Source organism: Macaca thibetana, chromosome 11 (assembly GCF_024542745.1).
Source record: "Macaca thibetana thibetana isolate TM-01 chromosome 11, ASM2454274v1, whole genome shotgun sequence".
NCBI lineage: Eukaryota > Metazoa > Chordata > Mammalia > Primates > Cercopithecidae > Macaca > Macaca thibetana.
The window spans coordinates 89,228,789-89,246,215 of record NC_065588.1 but is presented as its reverse complement, the minus strand read 5'-3'; the positions used below and the strand labels follow the sequence as shown (position 1 = coordinate 89,246,215).

At 40.2% G+C, this 17,427-nt stretch overlaps 1 protein-coding gene across 1 annotated transcript in view; it reads left to right on the top strand.

The window, feature by feature from the left end:
• The window catches only part of EEA1 (early endosome antigen 1), a 163,337-nt gene that overhangs the window by 18,553 nt on the left and 127,357 nt on the right, over nt 1-17,427 (top strand). The gene's annotated exons all lie outside the window — the stretch shown is intronic.

Here is a 17,427-nt window from a genome sequence, read left to right as displayed (position 1 = left end):
TACCCAGGCTGGAGTGCAGTGGCGCCATCTCAGCTCACTGCAACCTCCACCTCTCGGATTCAAGCGATTCTCCTGCTTTAGCCTCCCAAGTAGCTGGAATTACAGGCATGCACCACCACGTCCAGCTAATTTTGTATTTTTAGTAGAGACGGGGTTTCTCCATGTTGGTCAGGCTGGTCTCGAACTCCCGAACTCAGGTAATCTGCTTGCCTCTGCCTCTCAAAGTGCTGGGATTACAGGTGTGAGCCACCATGCTTGGCTGCGAGCTTGTTTTTATAACAAAACCATTCCCGTGATAACTGATCCATGTTCACAATAATGGCAATCCATTCATGAGGGTGGAACTCCCATGACCTAGTCACCTTTTAAAGGCCTCACTTCTCAATACCATTACATTTGCAATTAAATTTCAACATGAGTTTTGGTGGGGACATTCAAGCAATAGCAACTATCTTTTCTCGTTGTATTGCCTTTGTTCCATTGTCAAAGATTAGTTGACTAACTCCTGGATTTTTATATTATGAACTCATGGATTTACATATAATTAGTGTGTTTCAGTCAGTTACAGTCAATGTTTTTTGCTGATGTGAAAATGATCTCAGCTGTAGCTACTGGGAGTACCTTCAAGGTGACGTTTGTCATTTTGACAGGACCTTATTTGTGTTCAAAAAGCTTCCTTGCTTTTTGGCACAATAATATGTTTCAGATTAATAAATTCCCTCTCCCATGTCTGGAATCAGCCATTTCTCTAGAAAATTCCTTTGAGTGGGGAGTGATGGTTAGAGACCATAGTATAAGCACTGAGGGCGCACTTTGCTTTTGGGTTGTCTTTGCTTTTAAGCTTTTGAATGGTAAGAATTATTGTTAAGAAGCAAGGCCAGGCGTGGTGGCTCATGCCTGTAATCCCAGCACTTTGGGAGGCCGAGGCAGGCAGATCACAGGTCAGGAGTTTGAGACCAGCCTGGCCAACATGGTAAAACCCCGTCTCCACTAATTAGCTGGATGCACTCCTGTAATCCTAGCTACTCAGGAGGCTGAGGCAGGAGAATTGCTTGAACTTGGGAGGCGGAGGTTGCAGTGAGCTGAGATTGTACCACTGCACTCCAGCTTGGGTGAGAGAGTGAGACTCTGTCTCAGAAAAAAAAAGAAACAAAAACCAAAATAATAATTCAAATTTAAGATATAAAATGGTTTTTTATTTATTTGATTCTGTATTTATATCATTTTTTCTTATGCTGAATATCTTGGTTCTTAACATTAGCAAATGTTTTTGCTAAAATATGCATAAATAGCTTTAAAATTAACAATATGAATCTTATGGCTAAGATTATTGAATTAATTTTACTGTTTCTTTTTTTTAGCAGTGTTTTTTTGGCTTTGTGCTATAACCCAAAAGGATATGTAGTAAAAACTCTATGTTCTTAAATACTTAAAATAATTATTTTGTCTGTTTGGTAATGCCTGCAATATAATACTTATTTAGGTTTTAAAAATTTTATTAAAAATTAAAATTGTGACAAAATATACATAATTTAAAAGATACAATTTTTACCATTTTTTAAGTGTACAGTCCAGTGGCATTAGATGTATTCACAATGTTGTGCAATCATAACAACTAAACTCCATACTCATAAAACAATAACTTCATTCCTCCCCTCCCCTGAACCCACTGTAACCACAATTCCACTTCCTGTCACTATGAATTTAATTGTTCTAGGTACCTCATGTAAGTGGAATTATATGATAGTGATCCTTTTGTGTCTGGTTTATTTCACTTAGCATAATTATTTCTAGCTTCATTCATGTTGCAGCATGTTATCAGAATTTTCTTCCTTTTAAAGGCTGAATAATATTTCATTGTGAATGTTTATACTACATTTTGTTTATCCATTCATCCGTTGGCGGACATTGGGTTATTCACATGTTTTAGCTATTGTGAATAATCCTGCTATGCACATTGGTGTGCAAATATCTGTTTTAGTTCATTTAGGTTTTAATTTTTATTTGTTTGTTTGTTTTGAGACAGTCTCACTCTGTCACCCAGGCTGGAGTGCAGTGGTATGATCTTATTGCATTGCAACTTCCACCTCCTAGGTTCAAGTGATTCTCCTGCCTCAGCCTCCCAAGTAGCTGGGATTACAGGTGCCCACCACCATGCCTGGCTAATAGTTCATTTAGGTTTTAACTGAAGTTCTTGATAAATGAGGATATTATTGACTAAGCTGGAGAACGTAGTGAGGAAAGTAAACTTTTTCCTAGGATGGTAAAGTGTTGAGATGAATGAAGAGTTTGGTTTGGTTACAATACTTGGAGACATCCATTACTTGATTTCTTAGTAAACAACTAGAAATGTGGATGTAGAAGTATGGAGTGCAGTATTAGGTTTCTTTTATAATCCAAGTGAGAGATGATGGCAACATGAATTAAGGTAGTGGCTAAGGAGATGGAGAAAGGGGGATAGATTCAAAATGTATGTGGGCAGTTGAATTAACTTGGTGATTGGATGTGAAGGTTAAGGAATAGAGACGAGTAAGAATGATGCCTTGGATTTAGGCAAAATGAGTGTGTGATGGTTCTGTAATCTGAGGTGGAGAATGCAGATGGGTGAAAGGGTTGAGCAAAGATAAATGAATTTGGTTTTGAATAAGCTGACTTTGTGGTGCTCTCAAGGCATTCAATTAGGTATATTTGGCAAGACGGGAAAATATGAATTGGAAATTCAGCAAAGGTCTGGATTAGAGTTAGTGTTTTTATTATTGTCAGCAATGGTGATAATGAAAATTTAGGGAGTAAATGAATTTACCTAAACTATGTGATAAGCTAAGAGGTCAAGTATGAAAACTCCCTGGGAACCCCTCAATTACTTTACATGAATGTTTTTTTTTGTGAAATAGTATGTGGTTTTTGCAAAGATACCTTCTTGCTTTGTCTATATGTTATGTTTTTAGCTCCTAATAGTAGAAAAAGGTTAGTGAGAGCCGTTTGTCTATGCATTTAGTATAAGGCTTGCATAATGTATTTAAAGCATTGTTCTTAAGGTCTGCATATAGTAAATGGCTTTTCAAACTTTTTGAATTTGTGAAAATCTTTCTAATTAATTTTTATGGTGGGATGAGGATGAAATAGAGTAACAAAATCAGTGTTGAAAGTTACATTTTATTTTATTTTTTATTTTTATTTTTATTTGAAGACAGAGTCTAACTCTGTCACCCAGGCTGGAGTGCAGTGTCGTGATCTCGGTTCACTGCAAGCTCCATCTCCCAGGTTCACGCCATTCTCCTGCCTCAGCCTCCCCAGTAGCTACAGGCGCCCACCACCACGCCCAGCTAACTTTTTTTGTATTTTTAGTAGAGACGGGGTTTCACTGTGTTAGTCAGGATGATCTTGATCTCCTGACCTCGTGATCCGCCCGCCTTGGCCTCCCAGAGTGCTGGGATTACAGACGTGAGCCCCCGCACTCGGCCCCGAAAGTTACATTTTATAAGAAATCCTTATAGATATCTTATAAATCCCCAAGATTTTGAGTTGTATATTATTTAATTTAATTATTGAATTTCTAATACTTGTATCCTTTCCAGTGTTAGAAATAATTTTGCTTAAAGAAAATTAGCCAGGGCCGGACATGGTGACTCATGCCTGTAATCTCAGCCCTTTGGGAAGCTGAAGCAGGTGGATTGCTTGCACCCAAGAATTTGAGATCAGCCTGGGCAACGTGGCAAAACTCCATCTGTATAAAAAAACACAAAAATTAGTCGGGTGTGGTGGCATGTGCCTATAGTCCCAGCTACTCAGGAGGCTGAGGTGGGAGGGTGTCTTGAACCCCAGGAGGCAGAGGTTGCAATGAGCTGAGATTGCACCACTGCACTCCAACCTAGGTGACAGAGTAAGACCCTGTCTCAGCAAAAAAAAAAAAAAAAAAAAAAGAAAAAAAGAAAAGATTAGTCAGGTGTGGTGGCACTCATCTGTAGTCCTAGCTACTCAGTAGGCTGGGGCAGGAGGATGGCTTGAGCCCAGGAAATTCGAGGCTACGATGAGCCATGACTGTGTCACTGCACTTCAGCCTGGGTCACAGAGTGAGATTTTGCCTATTAAAAAAAAAAAGAAATATGTCTAAATTATACTCAGTAAACAACTAGTCTGCAATAGATAAATCATTTATTTCAAAAAAGTTGTAGGTTGTTAAAACTTCTGTGACAGTGATATTTCTTTTTAAGATATTTCACGTAGTAAACAATAACAATTTTTCTCCCAGTAAAGTGCTGTTCTTTCTCACATTTGTGTTTGCTTCTTTGATAGTTTTTTGCAGAGATTAATGCTGTTTTATACTGATCTTGTAGTATGAATTTGTTTTTTGCCAGCAATCTGGGATACCCTATTTATTGCAGACATCTGTTCTTTTTTTTTTTTTTTTTTTTTTGAGACAGAGTCTCTCTGTCACCCAAGCTGGAGTTCAGTGGCATGATGTCGGCTCACTGCAACCTCCGTCTCCTGGGTTCAAGTGATTCTCCTGCCCTGGGCTCCCCAGTAGCTGGAATTACAGGTGTGTGCCACCACGCTCAGCTATTTTTTTTTTTTTGTGTGCATGTATTTTTAGTAGAGATGGGGTTTTACCAAGTTGGCCAGGCTGATCTCTAACTCCTGACCTCAAATGATCCGCACGCTTTGGCCTCCCATTGTTGGGGATTAGAGGTGTGAGCTACCGCACCCAGCCAACATCTGTTCTTATTTGAAGTAAATACTTTGAATACTATGTATTTTTTTCATAATTTCAAATATTAATATAATATTGTGTTATAATAAGAAATACATATTTGTTTTTTTTTCTTGTTTCTGGCATGGACTCTTAAAACTTTTGGAATTCCTTGAGTGATGAAGGTGAAAGGAGTGTCATTTGTCATTCATAATAAGTACCTTTTGGCAATAGCTGAGTTTATGCTAATAAGGTGATATTGATGGGCCCCTAGATAGCTTCAGGTTGGGGCCTGGTTGCCATAGACACTAGCCACAAGATTAAGGATATGGAACTTTCAGCCCTACCCTCTGACCTTCAGGAATAGAGAGGGGCTAGAGATTGAGTTAATCACCAATGGCCAATGACTTAATCAATCATGCTTACATAATGGAACTCTGTAAAAACCTTAAACAATGGTTTTGGAGATTTGCCTAGTTGTCGAATGCATTCATGTGCTGGGAAGGTGACATATCTCCAAATTCATGGGGACAGAAGCTCCTGTGCTTGGGACCCCTCCAGACCTTCCCTAACATACTGCTTCATCTGGCTATTTGTATCCTTTAAGATATCTTTTAAAGTAAATATAAGTAAAATGTTTCCCTGAGTTCTTTGAGCTGCTGTAGCAAATTATCAAACTTGAGGAGGGGAGTTGTGAGAGTTTCCCATATGTAGCCAAGGTAGACAAAAGTGTGGATAACCTGTGGACCTTTTATTTGCTATTGGTGTTAGAAGGGGAGGGCAGTCTTAAGAGACTGGTCCCTTAGTCTGTGAGGTCTCTGCTAATTCCAGATAGTGTCAGAATTCAGTTAAATTGTAGGACATAACAGTTGGTGTCTGCAGAGAATTGGTGTGGAAAACTCAAACATTTGTTCAGAAGCATAGTGAATAGAGAAATAGTTTTGTTGTAGCTGGTTTTCCTTTAGTTGGTCTGTTTGGTTGTAGCTAATTAAACATTAATGATAAGTGTTTGATAATTAGAATTCTCTGGATCTTCTTGTCAAGCCCAAATAGTTTTTTAAAAATCAGAAAACTTTTGGCCGGGCGCGGTGGCTCATGCCTGTAATCCCAGCACTTTGGGCGGCCGAGGTGGGCGGATCACCTGAGGTCGGGAGTTCAAGACCAGCCTGACCAACATGGAGAAACCCTGTCTCTACTAAAAATACAAAATTAGCCAGGGTGGTGGTGCGTGCCTGTAATCCCAGCTACTCAGGAGGCTGAGGCAGGAGAATCGCTTGAACCCGGGAGGCAGAGGTTGCGGTGAGCCAAGTTCGCACCATTGCACTCCAGCCTGGGCAACAAGAGAGAAATTCCATCTCAAAAAAAAAGAAAAAGAAAAAAAAAAAGAAAACTTTAAAAAGTAATATGACAACACTAACAAAAAATTATGGGTGGAAGTAGCTGGGTGGTTAATAAAATCATCTTAACACAAATCTCATCTTTTCAGTAATATAAGGGGGAAAAGTAACAACAAAAAAATCACCCTAACATGAAACTCATTGATTTTGTATGATTACCTTTTAATCTTTTTGTGTGTGTATATTTTTATGTAATTGAAGTCATAATATATTCCAATGTTATATTTACCTCTTTGGCAAATTCAGGATTTATATCATATACATTCTTTTCTTTCTTTTTTTTGTTTTTTCTTTTTTTTATTTCTCATAGTAGCTATATCATATATCATATGCATTCTCATTTTTCTTTTTTTTTTTGAGATGGAGTTTTGCCCTTGTTGCCCAGGCTGGAGTGCAATGGTATTATCTTGGCTCACTGCAACCTCCACCTCCCGGGTTCAAGTGATTCTCCTGCCTCAGCCTCCCAAGTAGCTGAGACTACAGGCACCTGCCAGCATGCCCGGCTAATTTTTATATTTTAGTAGAGACGGGGTTTCTCCATGTTGGTCAGGCTGGTCTCGAATTCCCGACCTCAGGTAATCTGCCTGCCTCTGCCTCCCAAAGTGCTGGGATTACAGGCATGAGCCACCGCTTCTGACTGCATTCTCATTTTTCTACATAACCTTCATACTTTATAACCTACACAGTTATCCCATTAATTGTCAAGACTATTGAACAGTTACGTCATAGTTTAGTTAACAGTTTCTTCATTTTAACATATAGGTTGCTTATGATTTATAAGCTGTTACAAATAATGCTTTGGTTGGAATGCCCTCTCATCTCTACCTGGAAAAGCTCTGCTCAGATTTTGGGCCTAAACAGTGCATGGCAGGATTTACAGCTTTTTTTTTTTTGAGACAGAATTTTGCACCGTTGCCCAGGCTGGAGTGCAGTGGCGCAGTCTTGGCTCACTGCAACCTCTGCCTCCCAGGTTCAAATGATTCTACTGCCTCAGCCTCCCGAGTAGCTCAGATTACAGGTACCCACCACCACGCCCAGCTATTTTTGTATTTTTAGTAGAGATGGGGTTTCACCCTGTTGGCCAGGCTGGTCTTGAACTCCTGACCTCGTGTTATGCCCACCTCGGCCTCCCAAAGTGCTGGGATTACAGACGTGAGCCATCGCACCTGGCCGGATTTACAGCTTTTTAAAGAGTTTCTATTCATTGCAAGAGATAGTTGCCTTGTCCCGATTACTAAGTTTTCACAGTGGGCCTGGCTTCTTGTTACCTTGCACATCCAGGGCGATTTTGGTTCTTATTACTGAACTTAGCTGCCTCTACCTGTTTTAGGTTCCAGAATCCTGGATACTCTATGTTTCCATTTTATTTTTGGTCCATTGTGATACTTACCTTGTTTTTAAGATTGGTTCCATCTTAATAATATTTGAAATTCTTTTTTTTTTTTTTTTTTTTTTGGAGACAAGGTCTTACTCTGTTGCCCAGGCTGGAGTAAAGTGGCATAATCACAGTTCACTGCAGTGTTGACTTCCTGGGCTGACGTGATCCTCCCACCTCGACCTCCCAAAGTGGTAGATTACAGATGTGAATCATTGTGTCCAGCCTATCACTTTAAATTTTTAGCATAAATCATTCCAATCCCATTCTTTTTGCAAAATAAAACTTTTATAAGTGAAAAAGTCAGAATGCTTTATATTGTTTATTTAGAGTTAATTTTATTGTTTTTGGGCTTCTCATTGAAATAAAGGAATTTTAGTGGTTTAAAAATAGAACAAGAATGAAGGCTGGGCGCAATGGCTCACACCTGTAATCCCAGCACTTTGGGAGGCTGAGGTGGGCGGATCATCTGAGGTCAGGAGTTTGAGACCAGACTGACCAACATGGAAAAACCCCATTTCTACTAAAAATACAAAAAATTAGCTGGGCATGGTGGCGTGCACCTGTAGTCCCAGCTACTTGGGAGGCTGAGGCAGGAGAATCGCCTGAATCTGGGAGACAGAGGTTGCAATGAGCCGAGATCGTGCCATTGCACTCCTGCTTGGGCAACAAGAGTGAAACTCCGTCTGAAAAAAAAAAAAAAAAAAAAAGAGAACAAGAAGTTCTTAGATAATTTAACAGCAATCATGAGGAGTATACTTAAAATATGGGCATCAAAAACCCCTATCTTGTGAGGGTTTCCTTGTTTTTTTCCCCGTTTACTCCCTGTGCCTCTTGGGCTTTACTTAGGTATATTTACTAGGATTATTTTAGGCAAATTTGAGAAAGGGTATTTTTGGTGGTGATAATAGGATTATGTAGAAGTACCTTATTTCAGGTGGCCATGGTGGCTCACACCTGTAATCCCAGCATTTTGGGAGGCTGAGGCAGGAGAATCACTGGAGCCCGTAAGTTCGAGATGAGCCTAGGCAACATACGGAGACTTCATCTTTACAAAAATAAAAAAAAGTACAATATTTCTTTGAATTACTTACTTCCTCTCAGTCAAGAAAAACCTTAGTGAAAAGCCATCTGGCATCTGGAAAAATAAAGGAAACAGAAATGGGGAAAATACAGTTCTTTGGAAGTATAACTTCCTGTTTCCAGTATCTTTCATTATTCTTAATACCATCGTAGTGTGAAGCTATTGAAATGTTAATGAATCAAAAATGAATTTCTAGTTTTATAGAACAGTTCTTTATATTAAATATCCAATTTAGCCTGGACATGTTGGCTCACGCCTGTAATCCCAGCACTTTGGGAGACTGAGGCAGGTGGATCAATTGATGTCAGGAGTTCGAGATCAGCCTGGTCAACATGGTGAAACCCTGTCTCTACTAAAAATATAAAAATTAGCTGGGCGTGGTGGTGTGTGCCCGTAATTCCAGCTACTGGGGAGGCTGAGGCAGGAGAATCACTGAACCTGGGAGGCCGAGATGGCAGTGAGCCGAGATCACGCTGTTGTACTCCAGCCTGGGTGACAGAGCGAGACTGTCTCAAACAAAACAAAACAAAACAAAACAAAAACAAAACAAAGTTTAAGTGCTCTTTTAAAACGTTTTCGCCATTTACTTTTTGCCACATCCATGAATGTATCATTAAATCCAGAATTGGCTTTTATTTATTTATAAATTCATGTCTCAATTATATTATTTTGGGAATGAATCTTGCTTTGGTGTTGGCAGGACTGTAGCTGATAAGAAAACAAGAAAATTTTGTGGGCATTAAATGAACACAGTAAAAACATACTCTGGATAAATTTAGACAGTTTTAGAATGTTAGATTTTGGGAAAATTTAAAGGGACTGTGGAGACTGAGGCCTGCTCCTCCATACTGTACCAGGAAATCTGAGATTCCCTAGGCTGAGAAGAACTTGAGGATTTTTTTTCTGAAAGCCCTTGAATGCGTTTAGATAAGTCGAGGGGAGAAATCTGAGATCAGTATTCCTCCTGTATCTGTGATAGCTAAGGATACATCATTGGAAACAGTCAGGGTGTTAACTACCTTTTTAAAAAAATCATTTGACTTTTGGTCCCTTTTGTTGTGATTCCTTGTTTCTGCAAAGCTGGCTGGGATCAGCATAGTAGGTTAAAAAAAAAAAAAAAAAAACCTCAGTGACAGAGTTTAGGAATCTCCAATCGCCCAAACATGTCACTAAAGACTTGAGCCTGGGCCGGGCGCGGTGGCTCATACCTGTAATCCCAGCACTTTGGGAGGCTGAGGCAGGTGGATCACGAGGTCAGGAGATCGAGACCATCCTGGCTAACACGGTGAAACCCTCTCTCTACTAAAAATACAAAAATTAGCCAGTGGGCGCCTGTAGTCCCAGCTACTTGGGTGGCGGAGGCAGGAGAATGGCGTGGTCCTGGGAGTTGGAGCTTGCAGTGAGCCGAGATCGCGCCACTGCACTCCACCCTGGGAGACAGTGCGACACTCTGTCTCAAAAACAAGAAAACAAAAAAACAAAAAAAACACTTGAACCTATCACCAAATACTCAAGATGCAGAAGATAAATTCCACCCAAGGGAGAATGACCCTCTGAAGAAAAGTTTGGAATCATTATCACAGCCATTGGAGGAGACATCCAAGAGTCATGTGGCTGAGGTTTCACAATATCTTGCTGTGCCTCCAGTCCAGAAAAGAAAGCTAGATCAACTTCCAAAAAAGCATAGGCATTTTAGGAAGATTGTAAGGACAAAGAAAATGAGACTGAGCAAGAGGAAGGAGAAAATAGAGGCCCGCTGCTCCCTCTCCCCTAATTCTTCCAGCACCTTTGGTCCCACCACAAAGTGAAGAGACTAGATTAAAAGCTGACCCTGTTCAGTGCCCAGGAAGATGATCCTGACTTTCCCAATGAGGACAGATTACAGTGTCAGCAGGATGAATGTGCCTCTGTAATGCATCAGGAATGTCAAATCCAGCCCTGTGAGCTCTCAGTGGCTCAGGAACCCAGGCCTTCTGCCATGACATCCTTGGCATCACTGCTTTGATTATTTCACAAGCTTTGTCTGCTTGTCTAGAAAGTGGAAACTTCCCAGAAGAAGGGTCAGCAACCATGCTGAGGCAGGAGGTAGTGCTCAGGTTCTGAGACCTGGCAATAAGTGCAACCTCTCTAAAGCCTGTAGCAAATTGAAGTTAGGCTGAAGTGGGATTTGATCTAGATAGGTGGTATCTAAAATTCATGTTTATTTCACTCATGTATTGGTTGGCTTAACCTTCTCTAACTTCTCTGAGGATGAAAGCCTTACAATTTCATCATTTTGGGTAGTGTCTCCTGATACTGACAACCAAATGGAGACTCCTCATATCCAGCTCCTCTCATTTTTTTTTTTTTTTGCCTTTGGCCAGAGATTCATTTTGCATTCTTCATCTTTAGTACTTTATTGAAATTCTGCCACTTTCTACCTGTTTTCGATAAGCCTTGGTGTGGTGGTTGCTACTATTCTTGGACAGGATAGTTATTGCCTCCTCCATCTCTTAACAATGTTTCTGTTTTTTTTTTTTTTTTTTTTTTCTCATTAGTAGAGTGCCTGTCTCTTTCTGAACTGTGCCTCTGATGTTCTCTAACCATCTTTATTGAAACATAGGCTGGGTGCAGGGGCTCTTGCCTGTAATCTCAGCACTTTGGGAGGATGAAGTGGGCGGAGGATCACTTGAGCCTGGGAGTTCAAGACCAGCCTGGGCAGCATCGTGAGACCCGTCTCTAAGAAAGAAAAAAAAAAAAGAAAAAGACATAGTTACACAGTAATGTTCCTTTTTTTTTTTTTTTTTTTTTTTTGAGATGGAATCTCGCTCTGTCACCTAGGCTGGAGTGAGGTGGCACGATCTCGGCTCACTGCAACCTCTGCCTCCCAGGTTCAAGCAATTCTCCTGCCTCAGCCTCCCGAATAGCTGGGATTACAGGTGTGCACCATCATACCCAGCTAATGTTTGTATTTTTAGTAGAGACGGGGTTTTACCATATTGGCCAGGCTGGTCTCGAACTCCTAACCTGAAGTGATCCACCCACCTCAGCCTCCCAAAGTGCTAGGATTACAGACGTGAGCCATTTCACCCAGCTATAATGTTCCTTCTTTGTCATCTTTGGTTGACAGAACCTCACAGAACCCTGAGTTCTTTTGAGAATCCTAAAGAACATAAGTATTTTAAAAAAGGTTCAAGATCATTTTATTTCCACCTTGTCATGGCATGCTAGGTTAATACTGTATCCAGAATATGAAATAAAAGTTTAATCTTATACCCTTCTTTGAAAAAGTATGTTTAAGAAGAGTTTGGGAGTTTCTCTGTAGCTTTAATTACTGGTTGTTATTTTGTATTTGTTCTAGTTTCCCGATTTATATAAAAATTATACAAGTATATAGGCATACTTGTATATAGGCATATCTCGGAGATATTGCGGGCTTGGTTCTAGATCACTGCAATGAAACAAGTATCGCAACAAAATGAGTCACATAAATTCTTTGGTTTCACAGTGCATATAAAAATTATATTCACAGCATACTGTAGTCTATTAAGTGTGCAATAGCATTATGTCTAATTAAGTAGATACCTTAATTAAAAAATCTTATTGCTGTAAAATGCTAACAATCGTTTGAGCCTTCAGTGATTTGTAATCTTTTTTCTTTGATGAGACAGAGTCTCGCTCTGTCACCCAGTCTATAGTGCAGTTGTGTGATCATAGCTCACTGTATTTTTGAATTCCTGGGCTTAAGTGATCCTCCCACTTCAGCCTTCCTAGTGTCACTGGTAGAGGGTTGTGACTGCCAAGTTGTCCAGGTTCTTGGCGTTTTGAATAAAGAATTGGACAAAATGCCCAGCAAATCAAAGAAAGAATGAAGCAACAAAAGAACAAAAGCAGAGATTTACTGAAAACAAAAGTACACTCCACAGTGTGGGAGTGGGCCTGAGCAGCGGCTCAAGGGCCTGGATGCAGAATCTTCTTGGGTCCAAATACTCCCTGGACGTTTCCCATTAGCCACTTCACGCTCACCTCATGTAAATGAAGTAGTAGCCCACAATCAGTCTGGTTGGTTGCAGAAAGCAGCCAACCAGAGGCTGAAGTAAAATTACAGAGGTCACACTCCTGTGCAAACATCTGATTGGTTGCAAAAGGCAACCATTCAGAGCCTAGGGTGAAGCTACACAGTTATACTTCTATGCAAATGAAGAGTTGCCTGCAATCTGATTTGTTGTGGATAGCCAATTTCCCATCTGCCGTTCAGAAAAGGTTAAAGGGAGTAGCCTCTGGTCCTTTTGTTACTTAGGTGTGGAAAGTTAGGGTTTTCCTTTCAATTTAGTTCTAGGAAGTCGCTGTGAAACAGCCTTAGGTTCCCTGCCTCCAGACCCTATTCTCCTGCCTCATTAGTAGCTGGGACTACAGGTGCATGCCACCACACCTTGCTAATTTTTGTATTTTTTTTGGTAGAGATGGGGTCTCATTATGTTGCCCAGAGTGGTCTCAAATGCCTAGTCTCAAGCGATCTTCCTGCTTTGGCCTCCCAAAGCACTAGGATTACAGATGTGGGCCACCTTGCCCAGCTAGTCATAATCTTTTTGCTTGTGGAAGGTTTTGCCTCTATACTGATAGCTGCTGACTGACCAGGGTGGAGATTTCTGAAGGTTGGGATGGCTGTGTCAATTTCTTTTTTTTCCTTTTTTTATTTTCTTTCAGTGGTGCAATCTCACTGCAACCTCCGCCTCTCAGATTCAAGTGATTCTCCTGCCTCAGCCTCCTGAGTAGCTGGGATTACAGGCGTGCACCACCATGCATGGCTAATTTTTGTATTTTTAGTAGAGACGGAGTTTCACCATGTTGGTCAGGTTGGAGTTGTGGCAGTTTCTTAGAATAACAATGAAGTTTGCTGCTTTGCTTTGATTAACTCTTCCTTTCATGAAAAATTTCCCTGTAGCATTGTTTGATAGCATCTTACCCACAATAGAACTTCCTTCAAAACTTGAGTCAGTCCTCCCAAAAGCTGCTGATGCTTTATCAACTAAATTTATGGAATATTCTAAATTCTTGATTGTCATTTTAACAGTATTCACAGCATCTTCTCCAGTAGTAGATTTCATCTCAGGAAACCACCTTCTTTGCTCGTCCCTAAGAAGCCATTCCTCCTCCATTAAAGTTTTGTCATGAAAATTATCAGTCATGCTGGGCGCGGTGGCTCACACCTGTAATCCCAGCACTTTGGGAGGCCGAAGTGGGCGGATCACGAGGTCAAGAGATCGAGACCATCCTGGCCAACATGGTGAAACCCCGTCCCTGCTAAAAATACAAAAATTAGCTTGGCATGATGGCATGCACCTGTAGTCCCAGCTACTCAGGAGGCTGAGGCAGGAGAATCGCTTGAACCCGGGAGGCGGAGGTTGCAGTGAGCTGAGATCACGCCACTGCACTCCAGCCTGGTGACAGAGTGAGACTCCGTCTTGAGGAAAAAAAAAAAAAGAAAATTATCAGTCACATCTTCCGGCTCCACTTTTAATTCTAGTTTTCTTGCTGATTCCACCGTATCTGCTCTACTGGAGTCTTGAACCCCTCACAGTCATTATGAAGGTCGGAATCAACTTCTAAACTCTTGTTAGTGTTGATATTTTGACTTCCTCCCATGAATCACAAATGTTCTTAATCACATCTAGAGTGGTGACCTTTTTAGAAGGTTTTCCACACACTCTGCCCAGTTCTGTCAGAGGAATCACTATAGTAGTTATAGCCTTACAAAATATATTCTTAAATAATAAGACTTGAAAGTCAAAATTACTCCTTGATCCATGGGCTTCAGAGTGGATGTTATATTAATAGGCATGAAAACAACATTAAACTCCTTGTATGCCTCCAGGAGAGCTCTTGGGTGACCAGGTGACTTGTTAATAGACAGCGATATTTTTGAAAGGATTTTTTTTTTCCAGTAACAGCTCTTAATAGTGGGCTTAAAATATTCAGTGATCTGGACAGGCGCAGTGGCTCACGCCTGTAATCCCAGCACTTTGGGAGGCTGAGGCGGGCGGATCATGAGGTCAGGAGATCCAGACCATCCTGGCTAACACGGTGAAACCCTGTCTCTATTAAAAATACAAAAAAAAAAAAAAAAAAAAAAATTAGCTGGGCGTGGTGGCAGGTGCCTGTAGTCCCAGCTACTCTGAGGCAGGAGGCTGAGGCTGGGGAATGGCATGAACCCGGGAGGTGGAGCTTGCAGTGAGCCGAGATCGGGCCATTGCACTCCAGCCTGGACAACAGAGTGAGACTCCGTCTCAAAAAAAAAAAAAAAAAATTCAGTGATCCATGTGGTAAACAGATGTGCTATTAATTAGGCTTTCTCGTTCTATTTATAGAGCACAGAGTAGCATTAGCATAATTCTTAAGGGTCCTAGGAATTTCAGAACGGTATAAATGATCATTGGCTTGAACTTAAAAGTCATCAGCTGCATTAACCCCTAACAAGAATTACCCTGTTCTTTGAAGCTTGGAAGTCGAAACTTGGAAGCCCAGTATTGATTTCTCTTCTCCAGCCATAGTAGTTCTAGATGACATCTTCTTCCAATAGAAGGCTGTTTTTTCCTGAATTGAAAATCTGTTAACGTAGACATCTTCATCAGTTATCTCAGCTAGATCTTCTGGATAACTTGCTGCAGCTTCTTCATCATCACTTGCTGCTTCACTTTGCATTTTTATGTTATGGAGACAGCTTCTTTCCTTAAATCCCATGAACCGACCTCTGCTACCTTCAAACATTTCTTCTGCAGCTTCCTCGTCTCTGTCAGCCTTCGTAGAATTGAAGAGATGGCCTTTCTCTGAATTAGGCTTTGGTTTAAGGGAATGTTTTGGCTGGTTTGAACTTCTATCCAGGTCACTAAAATGTTCTCAGCAATTTGTGCTCTTATCATTTGTGTGTTCACTGGAGTAGCACTTTTAATTTCCTCAGGAACTTTTTCTTTGCATTCGCATTTGGCTGTTTGGCACAAAGGCCTAGCCTTTGGTCTGTTTCAGCTTTCCACATGCCTTCCTCATTAAGCTTAATCATTTCTAGCTTTTAATTTAAAGTGAGAAATGAGCAGCTCTTCTTTTCACTTGAACACTTAGAGGCCATTATAGGGTTATTAATTGGTCTAATTTTAATATGGTTGTATCTCAAGGAATAGGGAGGCTCAAGGAGAAGGGAGAGAGACTGGGAAATGGCCAGTGAGTGGAGCAGTCAGAACACATACAACATTTATCAATTAAGTTTGCCATCTTATATGGGTATGGGTTGTAGTGCCCCAAAATAATTGCAGTAACTTCAAAGATCATTCATCACAGGTCACCATAACAGATATGATAATAATAAAAAAGCTTGAAATATTGTGAGAATTACCAAAATGTGACACAGAGATACAAAGTGATCACACACTTTTGAAAAAATGGCAGCAATAGATTTGCTTGACGGCAGAGTTGACACAAACTTTCAATATCTAAAAAGCACCACATCTGCAAAGTGCAATAAAGTGACACACAATAAAATGAGATATGCCTCTAAATAAATGTGCAAAGTATCTGCATGAGGGAAAAAAAAGGAATGCTGTCTATTCAACTGGAGGTTTGCTTATCTTTAACATAAAACATTTTTTTCAAGATAAAAGCAATTCAAGTGTGGATCTAAAATTCTGAAAAAAAAAAGTAGCAAAAACTAAAACTGAAAAACATGAAAATGAAGATTCCTGTTTTACTACAGAAATCATAATTTGAATTTTGGAATATTTCTTTTTAGTCTTTTTTCTTATATCAGTAGTTTTCATATATAATTTAAATCATGTATATTTTTCCATTGTATGTAGTTTTTATAATCTTTTTGATGAATATAGCATTATGAATTCATCCTTATTTGGCATTTAGGTTGAACATTTAGTAGTGATGTACAGGATGTTACATCTTGAGGCAAATATGTAGTGAGGTGTTTTGAATCTTGGGTGATTGAGGGGCATTTCAGTGGAGATGTCTAACAGAGAAGGAGTATTGGTTAGTGATTAAGAGCCATACTGCTCTAATTAAAATCCCTTCTTCCCTTTATTACCCATCTGACTTTGGGCAATTTACTTAGTCTCTATGCCTTGGTTCCCTCATGTGTAAAGTGTGGATAATGCTAGCATGTACCTATATATTTTTTGATGAGTATTATTGAGTCAGTTTTTGTGCTTTAAATCTCTTTTTACGCAGTGTTTTACTATGTTTCAAATTCATCCAAAAAGCAATTTGATATAAAAGTAACACCTAGATTTTAATAAATGATAATGCTAAGTGATAAATGGTGTAGGGGGAAAAGAGCTTTAACCCTTCAAAATGTGCCTCTGATGGTGTCATATCAAGTATTGGAGATGGATGTTAATGACTGGTTTGAATGGTAGGTGATGGGGACTTGATAACTTGGGCTGCATTGGTCTTTTTTGCACACTTGAATCACTGTAGTTTTAGTTTGTGTAGAAAAGAGAGCATTGCCAGCTGGCGCTGTGGCTCACGCCTGTAATCCCAGCACTTTGGGAGGCCAAGGCGGGGATCACTTGGGGTCAGGAGTTCGAGAACAGCCTGGCCAACATGATGAAACCCTGTTTCCACTAAAAATACACACAAAAAAATTAGCTGGACATGGTGGCATGTGTCTATAGTCCCAACTACTCAGGAGTCTGAGGCAGGAGAATTGCTTGAACCCAGGAGGCAGAGATAGCAGTGAGCCGAGATGGTGCCACTATACTCCAGCCTGGGTAACAGAGCAAGACTCTTGTTTTAAAAAAAAAAAAAAAAAAAAAAAAAAAAGAGAAAGCATTGTCAAAGAAATCAGATCTGCGTTTTAGTTCTGCATCTTCTGATTTTTTTGCTTTAACTTGGATCTTGAGAA